This window comes from Tursiops truncatus, chromosome 6 (assembly GCF_011762595.2).
Source record: "Tursiops truncatus isolate mTurTru1 chromosome 6, mTurTru1.mat.Y, whole genome shotgun sequence".
NCBI classification, from domain to species: domain Eukaryota; kingdom Metazoa; phylum Chordata; class Mammalia; order Artiodactyla; family Delphinidae; genus Tursiops; species Tursiops truncatus.
The window spans coordinates 92,887,986-92,899,269 of NC_047039.1; positions in this window are offsets into that span (position 1 = coordinate 92,887,986).

The window sequence follows — 11,284 nt, forward strand, 5'->3', positions numbered from 1 at the left end:
TACCACTCAATATTAGAAGCAAATCTGTCACTTTTGGGAATCTCCTACCTGCTCTTCAACTTGCCAGTCTCATACTTGAGAATTCTAACTCTTCAGAGAGCTTTAATATATTCAGTGGGTCTTCAGCTGATGTAGGTCTAAAAAATAGGAACTTCTCTCTTGTTTCACTACTTTATAAAGAAACAATTTGCAGTGGCATAATTTATCCCTTGTGGAATGTGATTTGATCTCAGACTTACAATGTTTGCAAACTGATACAGTTTAAAATGAAGCAACATACGCCACTAATTTCTGTTTATCCTGTTAATTTGTGCATTGTTTTCCTCCAGCCAGATGTTTCTTATACTTAATTTGCCTAACAATATTCAGACTAGAAAACCATTCTAGCGTTAAAAGGATGCACCAAACATACCCACATTCATTTTCCATATCCTTGGCTCTTTCTAGATCTGCCTTGCATTTTTCAACATCCTTAATTTCTATTGAACTCAGATGGAATCTATGTTTGCCAGGAAAGAAAGAAAACAAAACATGTGACAGCACTTTATATTTTTCCATGCCATATGGAAAAAGCTCAAAGACATAATATAGTCTTAAAAATCATGCTGGTGTGCATGATTTTTAAGAGTATATTGTATCTTCAGACTTGAAACCTTAATACTCCTAGAAGAAAACATAGGAAGTACACTCAGTGACGTAGGTCTTAGAAACATATTTTTGGGTATGTCTCCTTAGGGAAGAGAAACAAAAGCAAAAATAAGCAAATGGGACCTCCGCAAACTTAAAAACTTTTGCACAGTGAAGGAAACCATCAACAAAACAAAAAGGCAACCTACTGAATAAGAGAAGACATTTGCAAACGACATATCTGATAAGGGGTTAATATCCAAAATGTATAAAGAACTCATACAACTCCATAAAAAAAAACTAACAACCCAATTAAAAAATGGGCAGAAGAGCTGAATAGGCATTTTCCCAAAGACATATACAGATGGCCAACAGGCATATGAAAAGATGCCCAACATCACTAATCATCAGGGAGATGCAAATTAAAACTACAATGAGATATCATCTCACACCTGTCAGAATGGCTATCATCAAAAAGTCCAGAAATAACAAGTGGTGGTTATGATGTGGGGAAAAGGGAGGGAACCCTCATACACTGTTGGTGGGAATGTAAACTGTTACAGCAACTACGGAAAACAGTATGGAGGTTCCTCAAAATGTTAAAGATAGAACTACCAGATGACCCAGAAATTCCACACCTAGGTATGTATCTGAAGAAAATGAAAACACTAATACAGAAAGATATATGTGCCCCAATGTTCACAGTAACATTATTGACAATAGACAAGATATGGAAGCAACCTAAGTATCTATCAACAGATGAATGGACGTAATACACACACACACACACACACACACACACACACACACACACACACAATGCAATACTACTCAGCCATACAAAAGAATGAATTTCTGCCACTTGCAATAACATGGATGGACCTGGAGGGTATTATGCTTCGTGAAATAAGTCAGACAGAAAAAGACAAATACTGTATGTTTTCACTTATATGCAGAATCTAAAAAATAAAATGAATGAATAGAATAAAACAGAAACAGATTCACAGATATAGAAAACAAACTAGAGGGGAGAGGGGTCGGGGAGAAGCAAGATAGGTGAAGGGGATTAAGAGATATAGACAAATAGATATAAAATAAATAAGCTATAAGGATATAATATACACATGGGAATATAGCCAATATTTTATAATAACTTTACATGGAGTATAATCTATAGAAATATTGAGTCACTATGCTATACACCTGAAACTAATGGTGTAAGTCAATTATACTGCAATTTAAAAATATCATGCACACCGGGCATTTAAGAAAGTGTGGTAGACAACCTTTGAAATGGCCTCTAATGACACCTGCCTCCTGATATGCGTGTCTTTGTAATTGTTTCCCCTTGAATGTGGGTTGTCCTTAATGACCGACTTCCAACAATAAAATATGGCAAAAGTGTTGGGATGTCACCTTCAAGATTAAGTTACAAAAGACTCTGTTTTCCATTTTGCTCACTCTCCCCCTCTCTTGCTCTGAGGAAAGCCAGTTGCCACGTCGTGAGATGCCTGATGGAGAGGCCCACAGGGCAGGGAACTGATGTCTCTGGCCAAGAGCCAACAAGGGCCTGCAGTCTGTCAACAGCCAGGTAGTAAGCTTCGAAGTGGGGCTTCTGAAACCTTTCAACAGCCGTATGAGTGAGCGTGGAAGCAGAGCCGCCACTGTCAAGCCCTAAGATGACCGTAGCCCTGGGCAACATCGTGGCTGTAGTTTTTTGCAAGACACTTTGAGCCAGATAACCCAGCTTAGCAACACCTGGAAATGTCGGATATGAAATGTCAGATACGAAATGTCAGATATGAATAAAAAATGTCAGATATGAAATGTTTGTTGTGTTAAGCCACTGCATTTTAGGGTAATTTACCATGGCAGCAGCAATGTGGGCACCTAAAGCCCATAAAGAAAACTCATGTCTCTGACTAGAGGAACAAATAAAAGGGCCCCTGTGGTTCAAAGAGTTTGGAGGGAATCACCATTATTTTCCCTCCATGTTTTCTCTTGCTACTTCATCCTGATGGCCTTCTCAGTAGCATGGACTGTACAACTTGAAAGAAACTCTGGCTTTCTGGTCCAAAAACCAGGGAAAGGAACCATAAGGGACAGAGTGTGTAGGGGAAATTCTAGGGAGAAGAGATCTGGAGAAAGAGATCCTCCAATTCTGTGTATGAACTGAGACAAGTCCTCAGTCATGAGCTGCAAATTCAGGGACAGACACAAAGAACCATAGCTTTGAGAACTAGACTACAATATAAACCTGTATCCATTATTCTAGACTCACCCATATGAGGTGTGTGTGTGGAGCAGACCTAAACAGCACAGAAAGGGCTTTGAAAATTGAACTTACCTTAGACTTGCCACAGAAGGAGAGACAGAATGTGTGGTCTAAACCTAACTGGGTTTATTCACTGTTAAAACAAAACAGAAGACAAGAAATTGGTGTCCTGTTAAAATCCTCTGGATTTTAGAGGACCTAGAATCTCACAATATAATATTCAAAATGTCCAGGATACATCTCAAAATTACTTCAAAAAACAAAAAAGGAAAAAAGAAGAATCTGATCACTTTTTATCAGGAAGAGACAATCAACAAATGCAAACCCCCAGACTGTTTAGATATTTGAATTATCAGACAAAGATATTAAAACAGCTATTATAAACATGTCCCATAAGGTAAAGGTGAACACTCTAAAAATGTATAAAAAAAAAAAGTTTTGAGCAGAGAAACTAAAAATGAACCAAATAGAAATTTAAAAACTGAAAAATGCAATATGTGAAATTTTTTAAAAAATTACTGGATGGGCTCAATGGCAGAAGGGGATGACAATGACAAAGGAAATATTCAGTGAACTTGAAAATAGATAAATAGAAATTAGCCAATCTGAAGAACAAAGAGTCAAAAAAAGATTAGGGGGGAAAAAAGAACAAAATCTCTGATACCTGTGGGACAGTATCAAAGTTCTAATTTTGTGTCATTAGAGTCCCAGAAGAGAGAAAAAATAGATTGGTACAAATATATATATATATATATATATATATTTAAGAAATAACAGGTGAACACTCCTTAAATATAGTGAAAGACATAAATGTACAGATTCAAGAAGTTCTGAGACCCATCACAGGACAAACTAAAAAAAAAATGCCTAGACACATCATAATCAAACTATCAAAAACCAAAGATTAAATTATATGTATTTTTAAATCTATATCTATCTATCTCTATATATACACACATATATAAATTATACATATAGTAGTCAGAGACAAATGACATATTACATACAGGGAAACAACAGTTTGAGTAACTAAGGATTTCTCATCAAAAATCATGGAGGCCAAAGTAGTTAAATAACATTCAAGCACTGAAGGAAAGGAATTGTCAACCTCAAATTCAATAGCCAACGAAATGTCCTTCAGGAATAATAGCAAAATAAAGACATTTTCAGCTGATGGAAAATTAGAAGAATTAGAAACCACCAGACCTGCTCTAAAAAACTGCTGAAGGAAGCTCTTAAAAGATGGAGAAAAATGATACAAGGGGTAAAATGTAACTACAGAAATAAAGGAAGCGCAACAGAAATGGTAAATATCAAGGTAAATAGACTATTTTTCTCCTTTTACACATTCTCTTCAAATCAGTATAACTATCAAATGCAAAATTTACCACACTGTCTGATGGTATTTTTAATGTGAGTATATGAATATGTATTACAACTATAACATAAAGAAAGTGATGTAAGGAACCTATGTGGATGTAAGGCTTCTAAATTTCCACGTTTCAATAAGAAGACAGAGACTTTTAGGTTAGATTTTCAAAAGGACTCAATTATATGTTAACCCATTTTAAATGTAAATATAGTAGATTGATAAAAGTGAAAGGAAGGTAAGAGACACACTGTGAAATCAATCACCAATCAAAAGGATACCTCAGTGGCTATATTATCACAGTCAGAGTAGACTTTAGAACAGGGAAATATTATCAGGGACAGCAGAGGACATTAAATACTGACAAAGGGGTGAATTCTAGAAGAAGCTATAATAATCCTAAATGTGTATGCTCCTAACAACAGGCATCAAACTACATGAAGCAAAAACTGACGGAACTGGAAGAAGAAATAGAGAAATTAACAAATATAGTGGGAGATCTCTCTAGTCAGTAATTAATAGAAGAACTTGATAGAAAATCAGCAAGGACACAGAAGACTTCAGCAACAGTAATTGTCATTAATAGAACACTTTGTACAATTATAGCAGAATATATCTTCTTTTCAAGTGTTCGTAGAACACTCACCAAGATAGATGCTATCCTGAGCCATAAAATGAGCCTTAATCAATTTACAAGAATTGAAACCATATGAAGTATGTGCTCACTATAATGGAATTAAACTAGAAATCAGAAATTAAACAGAGAAACATCTGGAAAAACCCCAGACATCTGGAAATGAAACAACCCATGGACCAAAGAAAAAAGTCTCAAGGGAAATTAGAAAATATTCTTAACTGAATGAAAATGAAAATACACCATATCATAAATTTATGGAATGCGGTTAAAGCAGTATTTAGAGAGAAATTTATAGCATCAAATGCTTGTATTTTAAAAGAAGGATGGTCTCAAGTTGATTTTCTAACCTCATTTTAAGAAACTAGTAAAGAACAAATTAAACCCAAAACAAGTAGAAGGAAGGAAATAACGAACGCATTATTAGGGGAGTATACTCCCTAAATAAAGGAACAGAAATAAATGAAGTGGAAAACAGAAAAACAGTAGGGAAAATCAATGAAACCAAGGAATGGTTCTCTGATTAAAACTAGCCAGACAGACCATGGGGGAAAAAAGATGCAAATTACCAATATCAGGACTAAAAGGGGAGATATCACTACAAACCGCACACACATTACAAGGACAACAAAGGAATACTACAAACAACTCTATCACACAAATTCAACAACTTTTATGAGATGGACCAATTCCTTGAAAACTACAAACTACCAAAAGTCACCCAAACTAAATTTGGGGGGAATAGAGGGTATCTATCTCAGGAGGCTCTCCGGGCTTTATTCAGGACCACTGCCTGCTCCCAGTATGCTGTTTCTCCAGCCTCAGGCTGAGTTCTCATCTCCATAACTCCAGCTACCATCAAAGCTTAGTCCTGAATCTTGATCATTGTTTCATCAGTCCATCCTTTTTGCTATAAACCTCTAATTCCATCCCTCTCCCCTTCCCAGAATATCTATATTGAGAGGAGAATTAATACAATCTTTAGGAACCTTGGATAGCTTAGGTTTTGCAGAAAAATTTGAAGAATCTGATTAGCCTCTCTTAGGAGCCCCGTCCCCACTGCCCTCTGCCAAGACTTTCTCAGCAGCATGTGTGTACTCTGTATTAGTGCACATTCAGGAAGGTTCAAAGCACTTGCCTGCTACTCTCTACATGGCCAAGCCCTCTGTCGAGGGGCTGTCTTCATCCAGCAACACTCCTCAAATCAACTAGTTTTCAGTAGTATGTGGCTTTTCTCATGAGCTTTATCTCTTTCAAGGACCAACAGAGTCCTCAGAGGAACTAACTGTTATTTGTTCCAATAACTGCTGCAAGGTTAGGACCCTAAAAGTACATCTGCTCCAGCTCTTCACTGTAATTTAAGGGAGAACTCAATGTGTTTCTGTATAGCTTATGTCTGTAGATTTATGGTTTAGGAATTAACATCTAGGGCCCTTCCTCTCTTGTCAGCTTTCCAGTTAGTTTTTGTTCGTTTATAAAATGGAAAACACACACATCCAAAGCATAGTTCTCAACTCTGTCTGAAAGTGATGAAGTCGTTTTTACCCATTTCTTACAGTTTTGGAGCGGTGTTCCCAAACTAACATTGCCTGTGAGGGACAAATATATACTTCCAGGCAGCGTCTGCCAGCATCTTGACAGGCGTGACAAGGTGCATTCCTGGCAACATTTTGAGAGAATACAAAAGCAATGGAGTGTGCAACAGATTCAACAGTTAGGCCCCAAAGTTATAATGTTTGAACTTCCCAAGAGCCACCCCCCATAATTAATATGGATTTCTTTAAACCACCAGAGCTGGGCCTCGTTCCTCTCGCACACTCCCTGGGAACGTTAACTCTCATCCAAGACCTTCCCTTAAGACCAGCAGGTCATGGTGTTTATGGTCTCAGCAAAACTGGACTTTTCCTCCTAGTTACGTGTTGACCAATTTCTCATTGAAGTGATTCCCCACCTTTGCAGAAACACCTGAATGCTGCCACCAACGCCTCTCTGAGCTGAGCCCTTGCCCCATCTTTGTTTCTGTTTGTTTTTCAGAACCAGAATCGGCAAGGACTCATCTTGCTTTCTAAGCAAATATATAACTCCTACTCACCTCTTCCCTTTTGGCAGCAGCAGGCCCTGCTTACCATCCCCTCTTTCACATAATCACCTCTTTCTTTATGCTCTGCCCCTTCTCTAAACAGGCAGTTTTCTTTTTGTTCTCTTGTTTCCCTCAAGTAGCTAGGAGTATAAAAGCTAGGGCTTGATTTTCACTTTGAAATGTTTCCCACACTTGTAGTGTGACTGTCACTAGAGGATTTCTATTAGATTAAGTGAAGAAAAAAAATGGAGTGTGAGAGGAATGAAGAATGAAAAAAACTCTCCTGTGACAGATCAATTATTTTCAGATAAAACGTAATGTCATCCCATAGCTTAAAGTAACTCTGAGAACTGCAGCCAGTTGGAGTAACCAATAACACGAATGTGCTTAGTTCTTCTCCTTTGGAACACTGATTTTCAAATTTGAGCACCCATTGGAATCACCTGAGAAATTTCTTAAACTACTGATACATAGATCCCATCCACAAAGACTCTGATTTAACTTGTATGAGTTGCAGCCTGGGCATCAAGATTTCTAAAATTTCCCCAGGTGACTGTACTGTGCACCAAAGGGACTCTATCGTGTAGGAAATTTCCGCAGGATCAGAATCACCAGGAGAGTTTGGTAAAATATCGACGGCTAGAGTTTCTGATTCAGTTGGATTGGATGCGGGCCTGAGAATTTCCATGTCTAATGAATTCCCAGCTGAAGCTGATGCTGTGGTCCTGGAGGCCTTACTTTGAGAACCGCTGCTTCAGAGCACTTTCCTTTGCATCAGAGTCACTTTTCTGTGCCTGGGATTCTGTGAAAAGGCAGGCCTGCTTTAGTAGGTGTGGGATTGGACCTAAGATTCTGCATTTCTAATATTCTCTCAGATGATACCAATGTTGCTGATCCCTGGACCATACTTTTACAGCAAAAGATTAGAGTACAGGAACTCAACTATTAAGAGTATTCATTAAATAAATATGATTCTGTGAAAAGAGGAAAAAATTTAGTACCAAAGCACCGATTTGAAGGAAGTTTTCAATAGTAATTTCAATATCATTATACAGATACATGATAAAAATTTCATGATCTTTGAGAAATTACCCCCGAAATGGATAATGTCATATAATGAGAAATTCAAAATTACCCTGAGTATTTTTAAGGCAAAAGTGTCTAATGTTCAAGAATGCCCCCTCCAGAAAAAACAGTATTGAATGAATATTTGTTTCTAACAGCTTTATTGAGATATAATTTACTCACCATAAAGCTCATCTATTTAAAGTGTACAATTCAATGGTTTTTAGTATATTTACAGAGTTGTGCAACCATCATCCTAATCTAATTTTAGTACATTTTCATCATTCCAAATACAGACCCCATACCCATGGGTAGTCTCTCCCCATCTCCCTTACTCTCCCAGCTCTAAGCAATCACTCATTGACTTTCTATCTCTATAACTTGCCTACTCTGAACATTTCAGACAAATGGGATCACGCAATACGCGGTCTTTTGTGCTTGGCTTCCTTCATTTAGCATCATGTCTGTCCTCTATTATAGAATCCTATCAGCATTATATCAATACATATATAGTTATTTTTCTGGTGATATTTAAAAATTAATGTTCAGCTTTTACGTCTTTTTTTTTTTTTTGCAAGTGCAAACGATCAGTCCTAACCAAGAATGTCAAAGTAAACTAGTAACTCACATTTCTGCTTTTCAGTATATAATAAACAGTCTCAGATTTGACTCTGTTCTGAAAAGTAAGAAGAACACATAAAGATTCTGGGGCTTCCCTGGTGGCGCAGTGGTTGAGAGTCCGCCTGCCGATGCAGGGGACACGGGTTCGTGCCCTGGTCCGGGAAGATCCCACATGCCGTGGAGTGGCTGGGACCGTGAGCCATGGCTGCTGAGCCTGCGCGTCCAGAGCCTATGCTCCGCAACGGGAGAGGCCACAACAATGAGAGGCCCGCGTACCGCAAAAAAAAAAAAAAAAAAAAAAAAGATTCTGTTTGTGATGGAACTGGTTTGCTACCATACCGGCGGAGCTTCCCAATTTTCTTACCTGGGGTGACAAGGTTACGTGACTGTAAGTGCCTTTTGTTGAACTCAAAAATGTACAACTAGCCCCTCTAAAATACAACGCGATCTCTATTAAGGCCTGACGGTTTTCTGATGATCCACTATTAAGTGAGGTCATTTGGAAGGGAAAACCAAATGCCAAGAATCTTGAAATAATAATATAACTTTTATGGCAGTTTGTAAAAAAAAAAAAACAATCAGTGTCTGAAAATTGCCTGTTAGAGTAAGAATTGGAAACACCAGGGTCATGAATAATTGTTTTGGGGGTAATTTCCACAAAAGAGTTCTAATATAACAATTTTGCGTCTGCTCACCACCTTCTATTTTTTAACTTCTAGGCTTAAACTTAGGGTTAATAATTTTTATACTCTTTTTACTCTGCAAGTGCTTATCCGTTTTTACACAAATGACAAATCAGTTTCTGAAGTTTGTTTAGTACTTTCTTTCTATGCCTTGGGTGATGAGGGTCTTAATGATAAGGTGGAGAGAGAACATTTGGTTCCCATCAAGTACTCACACACACATTAAAGCAATGGCTTCAGTTTCAGGAACTCCTGCATTTTTTGAAACATCAGAATGTGACATTTCCAAATTCTAAGACAACATGCAAATACCCAAACAAAATGGCATTTTAGTGTGAGAGCTAAATCCTAGATTTAAGATGCTAGGTTTTAAAGGAAGTGACAGATATGAAAAGTGACAAGAGAGAGGAAATATCAGAAAATATTAAAGAATTTGATAAGGTCATCTTTCAAAATTAGGAATAAGCTATTTAGCAGATTTTAGTAAAAAATAATAAAATCAGTAATATGTACATTTGTTTCTTCCAAATTAGAATTATTCTCGCCAATCTGAGAGCTCATATCTGAAGGCATAAGAAGCTATGGGTGGTGACTAACACAAGTGAACATGGCATGATGTGGTGACAGCCCATTTGGGCTCTTTAAAACGAGAGTTTTTACTAGACTGTTTCTTAGTCTGTTTGGGGTGAGGGGGGAGCACAAAATGCTTTGAGAAGCTTATGAAAGCTATGGATCCTCTCTCCAGAAAAATTCAGAATTTTGCATACAATTTCCATAGATTCCAGATCCTTGAGGATGACTCATGGGTAAGGATCCCTAGAGCCCACACAGTACTTGGCATGTCATAAGTTATAAATGATGGTGATGATGATAATAGCTTTGTGTCATGAGTTGAAGAATGAGGAAAAAAAGACACTTTAAAAATGGAGTTTCAGGGCTTCCCTGGTGGCACAGTGGTTAAGAATCCGCCTGCCAATGCATGGGACACAGGTTCGAGCCCTGGTCCGGGAAGATCCCACATGCTGCGGAACAACTAAGCCCGTGCGCCACAACTACTGAGCCTGCGCTCTAGAGCTCGCAAGCCACAACTACTGAGCCCACGCGCCGCATCTACTGAAGCCCATGCACTCTAGAACCCGTGCTCTGCAACAAGAGAAGCCACAGCAAAGAGAAGCCCACACACCGCAAACGAAGAGTAGCCCCCGCTCGCCGCAACCAGAGAAAGCCCACGTGCAGCAACGAAGATCCAACACAGCCAAAAATCATAAACAAAAATACATAAATGTTTAAAAAACTGGACTTTCATTCAGGTTGGTGACTAGTGAAAATTCCTCCCAGATTCTGGCAACAGGCTGTCTGTCAATATTCATTATCAGTTTTTGTTATCTGGAATGTTCATTCTTTTTTGTTTTAATCAGTATTTTTTGCCAACTTGGGAGAGGAGCCGTTTTGGAACTACTATTTATGAATTGTTTTGTACCAAGCACTCTGATAAGCAATTAGTCTGCATTAGCTCATTTCATCCTAACAAATCCCAATAAAAAGATTTTACTAATGAAGAAGCTGAGACGTCAGGTAGCTCCCAAGAGCCCCAAAGGCTGTTCCCAGCAAGGAACAGATTTGTTTCATGCAGTGAAGAACATGTAGAACACAAACCATTTTTTAAAAACAAATTTACCTTCATTGGCCCGATAATTACTAGAAATTTCTTCCAGATTCTAGCAACATTCTGTTAATATTAATTTTTACTGTTTGTTATTTTGGATTGTCACTATTGTCTGGATTTTGTCAATATTTTAATGGGAACTCTGGACAGGGTAAACGAGGGGCGGCTAGCCAGAGGCCACGTTAGCCTTCTACCAGCCATTCTGACCAGAACTGTCATCTCCCTGACATAGCTCCAACATTCCATTTGGCTTCCTTCTTATCT